The sequence below is a fragment of the Platalea leucorodia genome, assembly GCF_965183815.1.
Source record: "Platalea leucorodia genome assembly, chromosome: 5".
Classification (NCBI taxonomy): Eukaryota; Metazoa; Chordata; class Aves; order Pelecaniformes; family Threskiornithidae; genus Platalea; species Platalea leucorodia.
In genome coordinates, this window is record NC_138827.1 from 93148603 (window position 1) to 93168770 (window position 20168).

Below are 20168 nucleotides of genomic sequence, written 5' to 3' on the forward strand. Positions count from 1 at the left end.
CACTTCTGATCACATGGAAATCAAAACACAGTATTTTAAGAGACTACTGGTCTGAATGAAAAATTATTATATTATTATTCTAAAAATTAAAGGAATTAATCAGAATTAAAACCAGAACGATCAACTTTAGCTGTGGGAAGTGTTAACTGCTGCAATATATGGATGCCTCCCAAACAGTATTATTCACAAAAAGAGAAAGATCAAGAAACTCCTTTTATTGCTTCATAGGCACAAGTCAGTTATTAGGCAGTTCCAAGCTAAAAGAACCCAACCTGGAAAAGGTTTTGTGTGCCTGAGAGCTCTTCTATTTTTTCCAGCTACATCAGTTGGTCTAATAAAAGATATTACCTCTTCCAACAAACCTTGCCTCATTTATCTCTTCAGGCCATCACATCTATAACAACAATGTTACTGAGAAACAAACGTTCTTGAGCCCAGCTGAAAAAAAGGACTACTTAAAACTAAAAATGATCCTCTCTAATTAATAACCTGTGTTACAATATATTTCACGAAAAGCACGTGAACCAAGAAATTAAGGGGAGGACACATTGAAACAGGGAACGTCTTGCCAAGGACACTCACTTCTTCATTTATCCATGGCCCCGCTCACTTTTTAAGATCTTTCGTAATACATTAGTGAAATGGTTCGGCACGTTTTCAAACTGCTTTGGTGGGTGCCAGACACAGGAACTACTGGCTGTTGTACACAGCTTGAAGAACAGCAATATGAGTAGGATTTTGCCTTCATCCTATTTTCCACAATTGAATTAAGCATTTGAAGAATTACTGAAAAATCTACTTATGCTAAAAACCAAACCAAAAGACTTTGCCATGGTAAAGTGATTACAAGGCGAAGATAAAAGTTAACCAATCATTCATCCATCATTCATGCAAGGAAGTACGCCCACACAACGACAAATGGAACCTCATTCACAGATCCAAGATCAAACCTCCAATAAACCTTCACTAAAGACTGAAAAATTCAATTTAGACAAAGAAATGCAAACATATATCGCTTCCTCTTTTGCCTTTGGGATATAAGTGTCTTGGGAAGAAAAATGGAGCCTGCAGAACATGCCATGAACTACAAATAATAAGCCAGTACCAAACGCAGAGTGAAGAGAATATGAGGGAAACATAATGAAGTATAGACACACAGGATGGTAACTGAGACCTTTTGAAGGGATTACTAAAATTAATGCACTATGCTTGCGACAGTCACATCAAAAGCAAGTGACATAGCAGACAATATGCAACTGTGTTGATGACTGGGTAAGTTTATCCCACAGACCTATCTAACTCCACATGATTTAACTGCATTTAACTGGGAGTGCGATGAAGTGCAACGCTGAGCTCGTTGTGCACGAGCTCGCGATACAGGGCTTTGGCATGGCTTCTCAAGCATGACGCTGCATTGATCCAGCCACAGCATTTTCAGACCGCAATTAGTATCTACACACAGTGCAACAACATACAAATTAAGAATAAAAGGAGGTTGGATGGCTCTATAACATATTCTGTTGTATGGCAGAGATCTGACTTTTGTTACTTAATTTTCAGCTCGCACGAAATGAGCCAGCCAAACCAAATAACTGTAACATGTATTTTCAGTAAGTCGAGTTACTATATATTCAAATTCACTCTCTATACAAAATCACAGCCTATACAAATTATACAAAATTATACAAAGTCTATACATATTAGCTATATAAATTATGCAAATTATTATCTAAATTACTTCTCCTCTAGCTAGTGATATTTTACTCTCAGTTTTGCTCAGTGTACATTGGTGTAATTCAGGTTTCCAGCAATGAAAACGAGAAAAGACTTTGACCAGGTCATTAATGTCATATACAAACTCTTTATTCTGCTACACATTCGGAGAACATCAAATTATTTGTGGACAGATTTCATCCTTTGTGGTAGTCTGCTGAAAGCAAATTAGTTACAGTGGGAGGGTGTTAGTCTTTGCCTTATGCCATCAGGATTCCAAGCAGCAACCTCTTGCTCTCCAAAAAAATGGATCAACATTGACATAACAAACTTCTATTCCTCATTTCCTTTTTATGAGCTTTAAGACATGTGACTTTGCTAGGACCGCAGTGCAAAGAGAATGGAATCAGTATCTAATGTGCTGAACCAGAATTTTCACAAAACAATAAAAATGATATATTCTTTTCTTCCTTAAGTATTACGAGATGTGTGACATCCCTGTTAGCAAAACCTGTGATAGAGTTAATAAGATGAAATTAGTAGCACCATGACTACTGCCAAAGGCAAAGTACAGCTGCTGGATGAATCCTTCATGCATTTTGTAATTTATGTGCTAAATAAATTAATAAAGTTAATGTTATCAATAACATTATTAAGGAAGGTGGATTTCACCTAATAATGTTAATGTTATCAATAACATTACTAGGTGAAATCTACCTTCCTTTAAAACTCCATTATCATTCACTTCAAACGTTCCCCATTTGCCTGTCCAGTCTGACTTGTGTTCTCCAGCATAGGAACTGCTTCTAAAGGGGATTAAACAACTAAATATGGAATGGTCATGTTTGGGTTTCACGTAATTGATTGCCTGAGTGCATAAAAAGTGAAGAGAGCTCTGCAGCATCAATTTCCGAGCCACAGACACATGAGACCACTATGTAACACTTATACTACAAATAAAAGAGTTTGAATAAAACCTGCACTATATCAATAAGGGACTGACTGCGTATTTATGAAAATAATATTGGTTTTAAAGATTGGCATTCTGTTGATTTCATGCCGTGGCAACAAATACAGTGAAACCTCAGACTGTGTGTTGATACCAAAGCTCAACTCACTTAGGGGTGTACTCCAGAAATGGTTCACACCATGCTTCAGTAAAGTGGTACCTTTTGCTCTTGGGAGGTGTAGTGTTTGGCTATTATTTTCCTGGTCCTAGATTCAGCAAGAATTTAATCACATGAGTTAATGACTGATTTCATCTGGATTATATCTGGTGTAGAGAGAGGCACAGAATTTAACTCCTTCATGAATTGTGGATTTGCACCACAATCCAGCAAATCTTTTTCAGTTTACCTTAGTTTTAAACTGCAGTTAATGATACGTTAATTCATAGTTCATACAGCTAGAAAGGACTGCTATGATCATCGTGCCTGACCTCCTATATCTGAAACAAAGTTTATGGGACTTCTCATTTTAAATAGTATGATACACAAATGGAGATTCCCACTGTGGTCTTCAATGGGTTTCAGAGTAAAACCTGAGAAACAACCAACCAAAGAGCCTATAATAACGAGATGATGAATCTCCACACATCTGTGAATCCTATTGTTTCTACCCAATTCTGGGAAGGAAAAAAACTAGATGTAAATTTTGCCAATATTGATGTCTATATTGCCATATATTTTTGCATAATTTTTGGCCTTTATAGGTGGAATATCTTGGTTTTGAAAGCTCTGTATCTAATTGCAAAGAGTTAATCAACGATAGCTTGATGCATTTGCAGCACTGAAGTTAAATGACAAGGTTATAACTTTGCAAAGCATTGTATTTATTTGTTTCAATCAACATCAATTACTTGTCATGATTGATAAGAACCATTGCATATCATTGGTAATAATTTATGGTTAGCATTAATACTTTGGGGTATGAAATATTGCCAGCCATAACAACTATATGCTGCCAAACCAAAATAAATATAAAGGTGAGACATTTCTAGACACCTAATTTATCTGTAAGAAAAAAGGCTGTCAAGGAAGCCTGAACAAAAAAGCACCTCTAGAAAATCTGCTAAAGCTTCAACTGTCCCACATATAATTTTTCAATAAGATTAATTATCTCAAGAAAAAGACATCCACTGCAGAATGTTAATTAATTCACAATCAATTAAACTCAGTTCATCTAACCAACAGTAATGTGATACAAACCACAGTTCAGAATAACTGCAGAAACTTCTTTTTCTTCTCCTACATCAGGAGCTGAGATAGACCACCCTATATTTGGCTATGCAACTCAATCATTTTTGAATATGTAATAACTTCGGATGAGTGAATTATTCAAAAAAGAACGTTCTGCATTGCTACTTCTGAAAGCCTCATATATCACTGTCATTTGAAATTCTATTAGTTACACTATCACGTAAAATATGTTTCTTGAGTCTTGTATGAGAAGACTCACGACAAAAATTTATATGAATTTTTTCTGGCTTATTCACCTTCAGCATTAAAAAACAGGTATGACTTCACTGAAATCATTGTTACATGACAGCAAAGCTGCTAAGTCTCAAGCCTCAAGCATAACATATGCATTTTTGATATTGATACACGTGTACATGCACACCATTCTCAGGTGTATGCTCACACTCGTATTCAGTATGATTAAAATTTTGACTTTACAAATATTTCAGGATTTATAGAAACTTGTCTTTTCCTGAATTGATTTGCAGGCAGCTTCACAATGTGCATGCATATTTTGATCTGGACTCGCATAAGGGGAAATGGAAGATATCAATTCTGACAACACAACCAGAACTTTATCTCCGTAGAAATATGAGGCTGGTGAGGGTGCTTGCTTCTGGTCATTGCAGCTGAGGATACTAATTCTGTCTTAGAAAAATAAATATTTAAGTACTTTAATACTGCCTGATACTTTAAACAGTCCGATCTCTTTACAGGGTCCTTCCAGTATAACCCAAATCCCGTACAAGAGGCATCCTTTATGGGAAACTTGTATTGAGTATCTCTGCAGATATTGAAAACTGTTAATTGAAAACAAAATATGTTTTAAATCACTGCCTCTCAAGACTCCTTAGAGGGTTTTGTGATGGTTTAATTTAGTTTGCTCTTTGGGATACTGTGGAAGAAAGAATCGAGCCAAGACTTGGTTTTCTTCTCAGTTTTTCCAAGGTAATATGTTCCTCGCATATTGTATTTATTCAAACAGATTGCTAAAGAGAAAATTGGCAAATGCAGAAAAAATACCATCTTGTTTTGAAGAGACAAACTTCTACATGTGGTGATATTTACAGCAATGTGCAAAAACTGATTCAAGTGCAACAGTAGGTGCAAAGAAATGGGTAAAAAAAGTTGTTGAGAAAATATTTTCTAAAATCACATTCCATATAAAATGAAATGTCCGGGTTCTGAACACAAAACTGAACTGTAGATGCCCTGAAGTGATGAGGATACAAAAGAAAATCAAGGCATACAGTGGGACAATTTTGAAGTAAACACTACAGTCTCAATATCTCTTTTTCTTCTCCAGACAGTCTGACTCACTCCGGCAGCAGTAAGAAAGCAGATACCGGATGCTGCTCTGCTGTTTGCTTACAAATGACATGAGGAGATGAAAAGACCCTGTGGAGCTGGAGAAAGGACAAGCAATGAGATAAATGGCCTGTGGGTCTGAAGAAATGTAAAGGGAAAATGGAAAAGAAAGCTGGGTTGGAGGAAGCAGATGGGTAAACCAGCAAGCGTGTAAGATGGAAGATGGAAGACAAAAAGCTAGGGCTAAAAATATCAGGATAGGAAAAAAGAGAAATAATAAAAAGACAGAACAAGTTCAGAAAAAAACCCAGAACTGAGTCCCTCAAAGGGCTGAAGAGAATCAGATCAAAAGAGAACAGGCAGCAAGGAGGGAAAGCACTAAGCAGATCTGCAGTGTGTGGGCATGGTGGCTGGAAAACACAGGCTCTTGGGACTGATGAAGGAAATTTATGCAAAGCAGACTGGAATTTAGAGCCTTCCTCTTTTGGAGGATAAAAGATGTGAGGGAAAAAGGCAAATGGTCTCCTCAGCAATCTGACAGTTCAGTACTTGAATACATGAACTTCCTGCTTTCCACTGCCTTGCTTAGCATCATCACTAATAGCTTAGCATGGATATGCCACATGGAAAAGCAGGAATGCAGTGGGTGTTTCACATGTGATAAGTCACCTTCTCTTCTCTGGGAGTCTCTCAGAGTGACACCAAGACACCCTTAATGATATCTCTGGGTGCTAGACTCCCTAGGGAATTTTTTGTATGCCACTGTTTTTTTTTTTTTCAATAGTATTCAGTTCTTTATTTAGTCTTTTATAGAGTTTTTGTGAGACAATGACTGTTTGTCTGTCTGGACTTTGAGTATTTATCTGCCTGTAGGTTGAGCTGTGAAAAGGTTTCCGAACTACTTTTGAAATCCATGTTGTTAAACGCTCTTGTACTGCAATCAAACCTTTACGTCTCAGGCAGCCAACACGGCCAGGACTCCATCCCTCCAAACCATTCTCTAGAAACCCTCTTCAAACTCTTCAAATGATTTAAACACTGCAGTTTAGATTTCTTCCCTTCTTACATCAGTGCTGCACTGGAGTGTGAACTCCAATATCTTCAATAAACTACACCTATGTTAAGACAGCATGAAAAGAAAATCTTGTCCATAGGAGTAAGTTCCACAAGTATCACTACGGCTAAATTTCATCTTTAGTTTTAAACTTCCTTTTTGGTCATGCCCTATTCATCTCCCTTATCTCTATGATTTCTTTGGTGCTGCTGGTCCTGCTAGCTGGCTTATATTGTTCCCCTTCTGTTCCACTACCTTGTTACAAAACTGAGCAAAATATCACCTCTATATGCAGTTTCCAACAATTGAGCTCACGGCTGGTTACCCACTCCAGCACTTCCCATTAGCAAGCCATGACGCTGCTTGTAGTCAACTAGGCCTACCTTCACTAATTTTCTCTTTATTGTACCATATTTCTGTATTAGTCTCTGTTGTGGCCATTTTATAATATTATAGTTCCTTTGACGGGGGTAACATGAAGTAGACTCTTGTAGCGAATAAAAGACCTCTTCATGATGAAGCGATTAAAAGGTCATGATAAGAGAGTTATTCATTTAGTAAAAGGGACTACTTCACAGTGATCTCAAAGAAGCTATAACAAAGTGATGAATACCTCACACCAAACTCGGCTCTCTAGGAAACATCTAATCTAGTGCTATATTTGCAGATGATAAATAGAATTAAAAAGGTTAAATTTGTGCAGGTGGTTGACTGCCTTCACTGAAACATTCATTTATTGGCTAAGACCCCAGGCTAACAACCTTTCATGCTCAAATACCCAAAAAGACTTGTCCTTACTTAAAAAGAACACAAAAAATGGATAATAAAGGGGCACATCTTAATATCCCTCTAAAAAATGGACCCAACCATTTGATCTGTTAGGTCTGTCACACTATCAGTGTTCCTCAGAGCATGAGACCGAAGCTTGGTTTAAAGCATGATGTGCAACAAAGACAACTTTGCAAAGATGTGCTTAAAACATTTCTCTGGGACAGTTACATAAAGGTCTAGTCTTTGCCATCTACTTCAAGGTATTTCAACTCTGTCTGTGTACGTATTTTAAAAGATCTTTCATTCTGTCTGTACCAAAGTAACTGCTAACTCTCGTTTTGCAGGAATTCACTTATTCAACATTCCTCCTTTCAACACTGTTGAGAGATGCAAATGCCGGCAGATTTATCTGCTTTCCTGACTGACCTGTTGGCCTAGTCAGAGAAGAGACAGTCAGCCAATTTTTCTTTGATGAAGGAGCCAGGAATGCAGCCAATGCCTCTTCTGAGAAAGATGGGATGGGTTCCTCATGTATAATGCAGATGGCAGATACCCCTGCCATACAATGAGCTACAAGAATAAAATTGTAAGACAGGACGGTTAAAATGTTTGAAAAACACACAGACCTTTTTGTCTTTGGGCATTTGCTCTGGAACAAAATTTTCCGTTACAGGATTATATATTACTTCTTAAAAGCCAAAGTAGTGCCAACCATCCTCATTTATATCCATTTGCACGGTGGAGTCAATTATGCCATTGCAATGGTGTTTCTAGTGAAAGGAAGCTCTGCCTTAGCATTTTTCAAGCAATGACCTGGGTCAGGCTGACCCTTTTCCTTCAGGCTAAGTAAATCTATATTACTAGAAAGACACAGGCTTTCCATGAAGGCTACCTGTCCCTGCTTCAATGAAGAAGTAGCAAATTTCAGATTCCAATGATTAAGGAGCTAGCCTGATACTTCCCTGCTTTATTTCTCTATTTTTTTTTGTTCTTTGGGGAAGTGACTGGTAGAGTGGTGGTGTTTTGGTTTGTTTTCTTTTTAATCTATTTTCACCCTTTTCCTTTGTAGGGAAATTTCCTTTTCTTACCACATTTTTTGTTCTATTTTAAAAAATAATTAACTACTACTTTTGTTGCTGATGTTAAGTATTTCCCAGAGAACTCTTTTCTGCTCTGATTGTACAGTCACAGAACATATCAGACCATGTCACTTGTTAAATTGCATCAGATATTAGCTCTTATTAAAGAATGGCAAAACAGGGTTTTTTTGTTGTTTTTTTAGTACTCTGACCTGAGATCACCATTAATGGTGTACATAGCAATGGCTACTGAGAAGCCTGTTTCTTTCAGAATCTCTGAAGCAAAATTTCTTCATTACTGCCATGCATCTTCCTTCCACTACCTCCATGTAACATGGCTTTGGTTCCATTTGTGTTACCGTATCTGATAAAATGCAGTACAATTTGCTTCCTGTTTGACACTGTGCTTTTGCTAAGACGTTTAAAAGGGCACTGGCAACTATGCCATTCATCATCTTCACCTACTGCCTTGTCAAAGCAGAGAAAGGCAACTTCAAGAATGAATTCAGCAGAACAGAAAAACTGTCTATGATTTATTCATCTATGTTGGATGGTACAGAACATACCAAAAGTATGGGTCATAGACATTTCCGCATAACTGATAGTACAGATGGTATTGCCTGTATTAATATGGTTCCCCTGAGAATTAATTTTGCTGTGATGGCAGACCTTTCCTCCCTGTCTTTCAACATTTCATAATTTTGTTGATCGTATTTATGGATTTCCCCACCCGTCAACTCACCGGTTTCCCTGTTTCCATCCAGCGACATCAGTTCCAAGTATTTCATTAAAGCCCTGCTCTGATAATCTGTGCAAACAAGATTTACAAGGTAGTACATCATGCTTATGAACTGACTGCATTTCATGGTGGTTGCTAGGCACGTGAACAGCGAACAGTACTGGTTTCAAGCTGTTGTAGGACACCTTTTACTATGAGATGCAATCTCAGACTGCTATCTCAAGTACAAAGCTGCATCAGTGATTACAGTTTAAAATTATTTTTCTAATAATCTCTGAGTAAAAGCTGCAGTAAGTATGCTCAAAATCTTTCACATCAGTCATCAGCTAAGCAAGTATTAATAACTACATATTTTCTCGTATATAGATTAAACATTTCCATGATCCAGCTTCACTACACCAAGTTAAGGACTCAGCTGGAGTTGCTCTTTTAACACTGCTGCATGGGTTACAAGTCCATTTTCAAAACCTTCTGACAGGTCACTTGCACATTTTCTGAGCTTCTATTCTGATGACAAAATGTTTGTGAGAAAAGTTAGTGATTTCAGCTAAATAAAAAAAAATGCTTGATAAACAAACTAGATCCTTCTATGATGCGTTCCACAGAACATTCTTTTTGTAATGTTTTTCTGGTAAGCACACTTAATTTCAAACGTATTTATCATTGCATATACTGAGCTGAACGTGATTATGAATGTGATCTTCAGAGGGACTTTTCTTCTTTTGTGAGCCTGTGCGCTAGTGACCAAAACTATTTTATTTAAAAAGCTCTGCCTATGAACCTCATGTAGGAACTTTTTGATGAAACCTATATAAACAGAAATGTTAAATTGTACATAAACCCTCTGCCAACCCCATAATGATTAAAAAAGGAATAGGAATATAATCCAAGAAACAAGTAAAGGTTCTGGTGGGGTTTGTTATAGCAAAGATTAACAAGCTCAACAGCCACTCTGTGAGGACTGAATTCAATTATGTTTGTGAAACCCAACATAAATGTTTCAGATTATACTTGAAGCAAATAATCTAGATTCAGATTTTGGCAGATCACCTGACAAAGAAAAGTTGAAAGGAAAAGATTCTTGACAGAAGAAATCCTCTGTTAGGGAAACCTATCCTCACTTCAGGCCTTTCAAATCTAGGTATTGATAAAAATAGTTTACTGCCTGATCCTGTTAACTACTCCAACCTGTGATGTGAATGTATCTGAAAAGAGATGGCTACAGGAAACTTATATCTCTGATGAAAATCTTTTTCTTGATCTCTGTCAACTTTGGTTAGTTCATTACTGTGTGATTTGTATCCAGAAACAAGTAAGTAGTAAATTTAAATATGCACTACTATTAAGTTGACACATATGCTCACAGTAGTTCACTTCTATATATATATATATAGAAGAAGTGACGACTGGAGATTTTCAGTTATTTGCACAATGAAACCCTAACCAGATATTTGTTCATGGAGATGAACTAAATAGTCAGCAACCCATGGGGATATGTTATAACTTCAACAGACTATTCTATGTTGGAGCTCTCCTGCAGGGACATCACCACCACCAGGGTTTTCTCATGGCCGTATTTGACATCATTTTCAATGCTTCTTCTGCATAAAACATCTGTGGGGAACAGAATTCTAAACTTTCTAAAGAGGAATGCATTTAGGTGCCAAATAAAGTCAATGAGATGTCAATAAGTCAATGAGATGCATACTTCCAGCATGATTCTTAAAGATCATCTTTGGTGCTTATCTGCACGTTTAGGCATTTAAATACCTCTGTAAATCTTCATGTAAGCCCTTGGCAATTGTTACCCTTACCCTTTCCACACGTGCTAAAGCCATCCTAATCAAAACACAAAGAAATCCAAGTGATTTTATAGCAAATACCTGATGTAAAGTGCTTATATTCATCTCACATACTCAAGTGGAGCAAATTCCAAAATATAACCAGTTATTTGACATTTCATTCATCTTCCTTGTAATTCAATGGGCAGAATTAAATGATTAAACCTAAAGTGCTTATATACATAATGAGTAAAAACAGATCAATCCTTTTTTTAATTTCAGTAGTGGGGATTATAAAAATGTTTAAGCACCTTTAATATGCGGAACTACCTAGTAAAATTCACATTTGTGTCCTTTTAAAAATATTAATGGGACTTTAATCATATTAAGCTTCTTAGATTTCCAAGTAAGCAGTGGCTATTTTATTATAATTCACTGGCCAGATTCTCAGTTGCTGTACTGTTTTCTAACTCTCTGGACTCTGTTGAGCTATGTCCATTTTGAACATCTATATCCTCTTTTAAAATGTGGTTTATTTGTCGTAAGAGATACGCAACAGGCCACATACTCAAGAGGGAGAACAGCCATTTCTGTTTGGTCTGTATCTTGACCCTCAAGTTCCCTGAAAGCTGCTCTTCCCTTACAGAAATTTATCGTCACTTTAGCAAAGTCATTACAGAATCTCTGTTACTAAAAATGGTCCAGTAGTTTGAATGATTCTTACTCAACTCCCTATATTTTAATTATAAGATCTATACATTCAATATGGAAGCTGAGATAAAAAAAAATATATACAGAAACATATATGATGATCCAGGCTTCTTTCAAAGATAAGAACCACGTGTCAGATTAATACAAGCAGGAAATCTTTGTACATGGCGGGAAGGGATAGGATTCATAGTAAATCCACCCTCTTGTAGGGTGCAGATTTATTCTCCATCTGGTTCTGAGGCCTGAGACTGAGTGGCATAACCGGTTCAGCACTTCACAAAGTCTGGATCTTCTCTGACTAAATTCAATAACAAAATTTCACGGTCCTCAGTGGTACAGAGCACAACTATCCTCACGAGCATGGCATCATTTCACGCATCTATTTCACGTGTAGACCTCAGATTGCCATTAAACAAATAGATGTTTCATAAGAGTCTGCGGAGTGACCTTACTATACACCATTCCCATTCCAGCTAATATTAAATGAGCACAGACATATATGGATTACATGTGAACGCTTTGGGAATGAGATTAAATGTGACCCTAAGAATGAGTACTTGTTAAAAAGATTATCATTCCTTCTTCTCTCTTTCCATACGAAGAAGAATAATCAGTAAGAGCAGTGCACCCTACAAGCACAGCACTACCAATGTATACGGGTGCAAGCTATATGATTAATTGCGTATTCATTTAGCGGGTTAGGAATTTATAAGGGTCTATTAAGAACTTTATTCTTTATTAGATATGTCTTCTTTTTTCTCAACTTTTTTTTTCCGTTCAAATTAGGTCAGTGGTACCTGACAGCTAAGATATATATAACTAAATGTTAGTGAGTTCTTTCTTTTAGCAGACACTTCTCTATCAGTATTTAGGAAGCAGGTAAAGTTAGTCAGGCAGCTAATGATCTGCTTTGATAGAAGAAATTTTAACTCTCTCATCATCCATTTCAGTTATTAACTGATGGGGCTTCCTACAGAAGACTGCTTTCTTTACATATGTATTATTCTGGAAGAGCTGATCTAACAGGACTCACACGCAGAAGCCTATTACTATTTTTATCTAGGAGAACCTGCATTTTCTAGTATTCCCAAGCAGACTCTTTTAAATTTCCATTTGCATTTCTGGCATAGCTCCTGCCTGAATGAATCTCTATTAGACCACCATTAGCTGTAAAATGTAACACTAAAATTCTCTGGTCTTCCCATTGCGGCCACTGCAGCTAATCTGACCACAGAGCTTCTCGAGCAATTACCTGTCTGGTGACTGTAACTCTCAACTACAAGGATGAGATAAAGACATTGGAATACTTTGTACAGCAGGACTGTAACTAGCAAGGCCATCCATTTTATACCATACTAATAATAACACATTTACTTCTTTTACATCTTCTCAAAAGATTTTTATCACACAGCAAAGTGTTGCATTATATTCCATAAATAGATTTTAAGAAATAAAGTGGTTTCAGTGTAGACTGCTCTGTCCACAGCGTTTTAGCAGTAAGTTACAAGTTATCATTAACTTTCTAACACTGACAGATGATTCCTTTTCTAATTAAATTAGCATGCAATTAATTCTGTGAACTAAATTGCTGTGTGCAAACTGACAAAAACACCTTTCTTTGAAAAAATAATTTAAAAAATTCCTGGAACTTGACATTCTTCAGTGGACTTTTCATGTGCAACTTCATTTTACTTTAACTAAATATTTGCTAATAATAAAAAATAAGAGCCAATTAAAAACAACTTTTCATAATTCACAAATAAAAATGTTCTATCAATATAGCAAATTATGTTACTTTTCAGTAGGACAGACACCAAGAAATTTAAGAACTTTCATTACAGAATATTAGCTTTAAATTCAGTTTTCCATTTATATCTGAAGGCAAAGAGTGCTTACTTCATGATCTTCTGAATTCCTTCTCTGAGCAATTTTTTAATTCCTGCTATTGACCTAATTTTCCCAGTCATGATGTGGTTTGTCTCCATGCTGTATCAGATTTGGCTTAATATGCATTTCTCTTACATGCTATTACAAGAAGAGAGCTTGGTGTAGTAAAGAAACTGGAATCTTACAACCCCGTCTGCTAATGCAGAATTGCTGATCAACATTCTGACCATACTTAATGCAACTTAAACAGGTTTTGCAATCAATAAGGAAAAGGGCATTTGTTAAGTCTCAAAGATGTGCATAAATAGACTTTCTCTGTTATTGGATTATCCTCTGCATTGAAACAGAGTAGGGGACTGTAATGTTAAGCAGCATGAGATTAAGTATCCAAATTATCAATGCTTGATGCAAAAATGATAGAAAAATCTGACTGAGAACCAGCCATAGTCTCACCTCAAGACAGAACGAGCTGCCCCTAGAGCATACACAAGATACTGGTTTGACCAGGTTACGAAGAGTGTCCAAGAATGGAAACTCTACAAGCTTTCTAAGAAAATTATTTCAGTTTTTAACTATCTTTAGAGCTAGAAAGGTTTCTCTTCATTCAAACCTAAATCTCCTTGGCTACAAATTAATCCTATTACTTATCCTATCACAAGAGCATATAAAAGACCATACTATTTGCAGGAGCCTTTTACATATTTGAAGACGTATTTTACATCCCCAGCCTTCTCCTGTTGAGGCTAAAGAAACCCAATTATTTCTTAACCTAAATAATGTCTTCAAGACTTCACATGCCCTGCAGAAAACACATGCTTAAACACTGAAGCTGATACTTCCTTTTTTCTCCTAAACAGTAGGACGTTATTTTTGTGTGTTCAGTTTGTGACCTGCTGCAACCCCCATATCTTTTTCTACAATACTACTGTCTATAATATGCTGCCTATCGTGTATTTGTTTACTAAATTTGTTCCCAACTAAGTGTAAGAGCTTGCCTTTGTAGTTATTGAATTACAACCCACATATTCAAATCACTTCTCCAATGTGTTCATATACCTTTCAATTCTAACCTTGTCCCCAAGGCTGCCAGTAACCCAGTTTGGTATAATCTGCAAGTTTAAATAAATTTACTCCCTGTTCTATTATCCAAATCATTAAGGAAAATGTTGAATATTACTGGTCTCTGGCCAGAGCCCTATGAACCAGAAATCCATCTTTTTTGACAGTGAACCATTTATTTGCCAGCATTCACTCTAAGCACAGAACTGCAATCTGCTTTTACTTATGGTGGTCCCAGTTAGACCATGTTTCCTCAGCTTCCTAACGGCAACGCCATGGAAAACGGCAGATAAGACTCTACTGGCAGAAAGACGTACCACACCTGCCACTCCTCATCTACTCACCAGGCTTTTTGCACAATTACAGAGAGAAATTAGACTTGATACAACTTGAACTTCACAGATGGATGTTGGCAGTTACCTGCTGCCTTGTTATCTTCTAGGCACTTTCAAGCAGTTCAACTCTAACTCCCCCGAAAAAATCTATCATGTCCCTCCTTCTCTCCACTAAAAATCCCCAGAATCTCCTGTTTGGTCTCTTTTCGGGGAATACCACTGTTTGTTCTTTTCAGTTTTATGGATCTTGTCTGTCTTCGATATGTCTTCAAAGATATCAAATAATCACAATTACAATACCTCAGCTACTTCTCTACAGGAATTTTTATCAGAGCCAGGAGAGCAGTTCTAACCTTTTATTTCATTATCTTAAGCTAAGTTCTTACCCATTTATTCCTGATGTTAACTGCGTTAACCATCAGATCACAGCTAACCTTGCTACTGAACACTGGAGCAAAACAGACAATCATCACTTCAGCCTTCACTGTTATTAGCTCTTCCTTCTCTCTCTCAGATACAGATCGACTTTCTCCTCATTTTTCCTTTCGTTATTGTTGAAGTACTTTCCAGTGACTCTTCACCTTCACCCAGGGGGACTTCCTAGATGCTAGATCCTGTATGTCCTGGCCATGCCGTAACTACACGCTGACACAAAACCTGAGTGAACGACAATTCCCTTGTTCCTCCTCCTCTCTTGTATTTTCACATGCACTGCGGGAGAGCCAGCCAAGGTGCCAGGTGGGGCAGTGTGGTGCTCTCCTGAGCATCCTCCACCCTGCCCAGAGGCCCACCATCTGCAGTGCAATTCATACACAGCTTTCATATCCCCGGGTATGGTATTTAACTGATTTTTCTCTACTTACTCCCGTTATTCTATTTCTGTACAAAATTAAGCATAAGGTATTTGTTTCTTTCTTTGGGTCACAGGTTTTCGCCAGACTTCCAGCAAGGCCCATGCAATAACAAGCAAAGGAGATGATACATGAAAACAGGAAACAGCCTGATTTCTAGCTACTGCTCCAATAAACTGCAAAGAAAAGAACAAGAGAAGAAAAAGAATTAGCTATTGCTCTACAGCTATAGGCCAGTCAGGCAGCTTATAGCAACTGTGCTGCATGTACTGTGGCTCAGCTAAGCACCCGTGCATCAAGACTCAGGTGGAAGTTAAATATTTAACAGCATCATGTGGTCGAATTTTTTATTAATTTCAGCTGGAATCCTATGTGAATACAGGATGCCTTTTTCAGTACCATTGAAGAGCCAGATGTAAAATAGAACTCAGGTTTGTAAAGTGGATCACAGGCAAAATTTAGGCTGCAACCCAATATTGCAGCCCTGGGGGAAAAAAAAAAGAATCACTGGAAGAAACTCAGTTATTGAATATTCCAAGAGGTGTCCTTTTTACATTACAATTCCTCACACACACACAGAAAAATCACAGTTTTGAAACAGGTGCTAAATTGCTCTGCTATCACACATAAAATACAGCTGATATCCCCAACAGCTGAACTCTTTGCTCTCTTCTATTGAGCATCCTCAGACCACTATTCACTGCACCTACACATGCCATGCCCCAGCAATCACTGCTGCCCTTTTAAATGCTGCTCAAGAAGGCAGCAACCGTGGTGCTATGGCCGCCAGCTGCCACAAGCACCCGGGTGTCCAGGAAAGGGTGTTTTCTCCCTGCCTCCAGCAGACACCCTCTCCCTGCCCACTGAGATCTGAAGATGCACTGCACCAGAGACCTGCCCACCCCAGAGACTACTGCTCACACACCCAACGGGACAAGGACTTCAAGGGCTCCTGCTGTGGTTCACAACCAGCTGCAGCAAGAGACAGAGCAGGGTCCTCAGCTGGAGACCGCAGGCAGAAGAATCTCATGCAATGATTCGTCTGGGCACCAAGGATGTGGTTCAGATATGCCTCCTCCAGCCTGTTTTGAATTTAGCTCTCCCTGCTTTCAAAGCCAACCTCAGGAGAGCTTCCTGCGTCACTTCAGGGGACATTGCAAAGATGCAAGTGATTCTAAACTGGACTCATAGGGACATCTTTCTGTGCAAATTTACTTTCAAGCCAGACAACTTATAATACTAAATGGGAAAACTTTACATTAATAAATAACTAAATCTTGTTTTGTCAGTCCCTAGCAGAGAAGAAATTAGTCTGTTCTTGAAGAGGTATTTTTTGGCATAATGAATAACACAGTATCATATCTCACAGTCAAGCAGACACCTACAACCTCAATATGTCAACGCTTTGTGTAGCTCTGGCCCTCATGGCTCTGGTTTTGTTTTTTTTTCTACTGATTTTAAAGTATGGCAACTAATGGGAAATAAAAAAATCACAGGCCTTTTTAGATAGAGATATTCTGTCTTGTATAAAATGTAAGGAAGTCAGATTTAAATACATATAACCTTGGGGTTATGCAGTCTGAGTTCTTCTAAATGTGCTATGCTCTGATTATACCTGACATTTAGAGAAACATCTCCCACAGTTATGCAATAAAGTTGATAACTTTCCAGAATTAAATCCACCCAGAGTGAAGTTTTGTACAAAGAGCTGAAAGGAAAGCAGAAAAAATACTCTAAGAATAGGATAAGGTCTATGGGTTTGCCCATATTTGTTTGTTTGTTTTTTTTTTTATTTTACACTGAGACAAGAAACAATCTGCATCCGATTTCAAATTAAAAGTCCCTTCAAACTTAAGAAAGTAAAGCAAAGCAGGTATGTTGACTACTTATTCTTCATTATGGGGAACAACATTTCAAACACACTTAAATATTTTATAAATGTGTAGAAGTTGCTTTATATAATATTTGCCTGCAGCTACAGTTTGCTGGTACCTCTTGAAACACTGCTTTACATGCCGAGGACTGGCAGACCTTGAATATTAATATTTTCATTGACTTTTTCAGTACAGGGGCCTTCCACCAAAATGCACTGGATTTGCTTTTCCTTATTATTGAAGGCTTCAGGAAGAACAGTCCTGCCATTTCTGAGAACAAACCTAGGAAACTCGTGCTGAAGCAGAGGAAGAGGACAGCCGACAGCAGCAAAAGACTTCTCAAAGCACCGGCAGCAGCACCGGTTCCTCGGGGTTAGCTGAACTTGTGTTAAATCCTGCACATGTCTGCGAGCCTGTGGCTCTGAGCCTAACAAAATGAGATTTCAGATTTGCCTGGGTTGGAGTAAGAAACTCATCCTTTTTGCCATAGAGGAAAGAAGGAAAATATTTACAAATCGTCTTCTCAAGGAAAGGACAATGTGGAGAGAGCAGCACTCCCTGCATACATATATGCATATGCTCACATCATCACATATTCTGCAGTCCTTCACTGGCCACAATCTGCTACAAATTGGTTAGACTACTTTTACTGAAACGATTTAATTTATTTTTACAAGCTTCCATTTTATTTTGGGCACATTTGAAAATAATGATATAAGCAGTTATAAAAAAGAAAGAAAAATGCAAAAACTGAATTCATATATATATATTTAATGTTCCATCTTCTAAGAGTGAAACATTAGTAGTTGCAGAGAAATTGAAATTGAAGCTTCATCTTTGATGACACCATACTCATTAAGCCAACCATTATATAAAACAGTCTCTGCATATTCTTATGATGTTATGAAATCAAAGAGAAAGATGTGGAATTGCCATAGGTACTCCCAGTAATATAGGATATATGCCATTTTGCAGAAGATGAAAGGAATACACAAAAAATGCAAATGTCACTCTGTGTTTTAAAGTATTATCGTGATAACCATGCCTAAGATGCTTGTTTGCTTTTGTTGTGAACTGAAATATCTTAAATGCAATAATGAATTCCTGGAAGAGAATTACACAATTTTATTAAGAATCTAAGCTCAGGTATGGCCTGACTCTCCCCTGCAGCAAGAATAGGGAAAAGCAGTAGCATATGCCTGACACATTCTGTGTTTTACCAGATATGCTCCTTTACATACGCCCACAACTGCACAACACCTCCTGTGCAAGTCTTTTCAATGGCACACCTGGGATTAAAACGGAACCTGGGTTAAGGTTGTTTTGAGAAAAGGCTGCCTCTTGTGTCTTCTGTCAGCTGCCCAAACAGCGGGTTTTTTGTTCAAATGTCTACCAGTGGTCTACATATAATTGCCAATACCAACAAGTTCACGGTAATGATTTCAGTGATCTGAGGTAATTTTAAAATTAGGAAAATGTTGGGAAATGTTACTTTAAAATACTAGTAGTTTTTTCTTACCTTAGTAGTCCTACAAAGCTTGGGCTGACATGCATGACAGAAGCCCCAGATGATTTACTTTTATTCTTTTATTCTGCCAGAGCACGTAAAAAACACAAAAATTTTAAAATTACCCATTTAGTATATTTCCCTCTATTTAAAACATTTTAAAAAAAGCATTGTTGTGTTTTTTAAAATAAATTTGAAGATGATTGAGGCATGTAGAAATATAAAGCTACATTCATAAAATATTCTGATTACATTGTAAGTTATGGCTGGATTCCTGTAAAAGCTTTACTTCATAGAAAATAAGTATAAAATGCTACTATTCAGATGTGGTATCAGTCTTTCTTTAATTTATGACAAAAGAGCGCACAAGCTATTGAACACCAACATATCAGCCCTAGAAGTTTTAATGTTCCATTTTCAACCAACATTTTCTGTCTTCTTCCATTTATTCTGTTACAAGTTCAGGCTGTGGCAGCCTTATTCATATTTAATAGTATCTTAATTAACTAGTAATTCGGCTTATTTAGCTGGCATTACCAGAGAACAAACATACTCATCAAGATGTACAGAATGGGGAAGTAGTATAGGCCATTTACAGTATATATTTTCTCTCCCAAGTGCTTTCTTCATAAATTGCAGTGCCATTTCACAGAGCTCTACCCTCCTGTATTCATGAAAGCCACTTCCAATGCTTTTCGTTAGACGGTGAGTGTAATTTAAGGATTAGAAGTACGGATAAGCTGTACAAACTGATTATTTGTGATCTCAAGACGTACTACAAAGGGGTTAGAAAACACACTTCTTCACAGGCAATAAACAGAACTGGAAAAGGTATCCAATTTCTCCTATTTTAGAGGACTAAACAGAGCTCAGAAATTAGGGGTTTGGTGCCAGATATGAATCCAGAGAATAGTATTATACTTTTCTATTTTTAAGGCCAAAAGTGACCATTATAATCATATATTCTGAGCACCTGCCAACCTCGTGCTATTGGCAGACATTACTCCGTGACTGACACATCACGCCCGTAATTTCTGTGTGATTTTGAACATCCCTTTAAGGAAACTATCAAGTCACCATCATAAGCTAGAGTCAGCCCATCTTCTTTCTATAGCCAGAGTTACAGTATCAACAAATCCTGTCTTGTTTAGGGAATCACTAAAATAAAGCGAATATGTTCACATCTCTGTTTTGAAAAATCCTCCCTAGGATTTCCTTTCCTCTGAGTTAAAATCCTTTCCTCATGATCATGATTAAGCTTT

General features: G+C 37.4%; 1 protein-coding gene across 4 annotated transcripts in view; it reads right to left on the reverse strand.

Annotated features, from left to right (window-relative positions):
* DPP10 (dipeptidyl peptidase like 10) overlaps nt 1–20168 on the reverse strand; it is a gene marked incomplete at both ends in the record, with an annotated part of 562818 nt that overhangs the window by 91774 nt on the left and 450876 nt on the right. The window lies entirely within an intron of this gene.